Source organism: Limulus polyphemus, unplaced genomic scaffold (genome assembly GCF_000517525.1).
Source record: "Limulus polyphemus unplaced genomic scaffold, Limulus_polyphemus-2.1.2 Scaffold1829, whole genome shotgun sequence".
NCBI classification, from domain to species: domain Eukaryota; kingdom Metazoa; phylum Arthropoda; class Merostomata; order Xiphosura; family Limulidae; genus Limulus; species Limulus polyphemus.
In genome coordinates this window covers 135006-135280 of record NW_013667439.1, presented here as the reverse complement: position 1 = coordinate 135280, position 275 = coordinate 135006, and positions in this window count along the sequence as shown.

Genomic DNA, 275 nt, shown 5'->3' with positions numbered 1-275 from the left:
GTATTCAGAAAGAATAAACCAGTTTTATTTAAGAAAGGACTTGTATCGCTAAAGTTTCTCCGGAAAGAATTTTTTACGGGAAACAATCTAACGAACGGAGCCGTCAGTTCTTACCGGTTTTATATATACAAGAATACCGCATATCTAGTAACCTTTCGAGACTTCAGGAAGGGACGTGAACGTTCGAGAATATGACGTGTTAGTAGTGTTACGTGACCACCGCTGTCGTAACAATACAGTAGGCTCTACACATCATATTTGTTCCGAGATTTTCA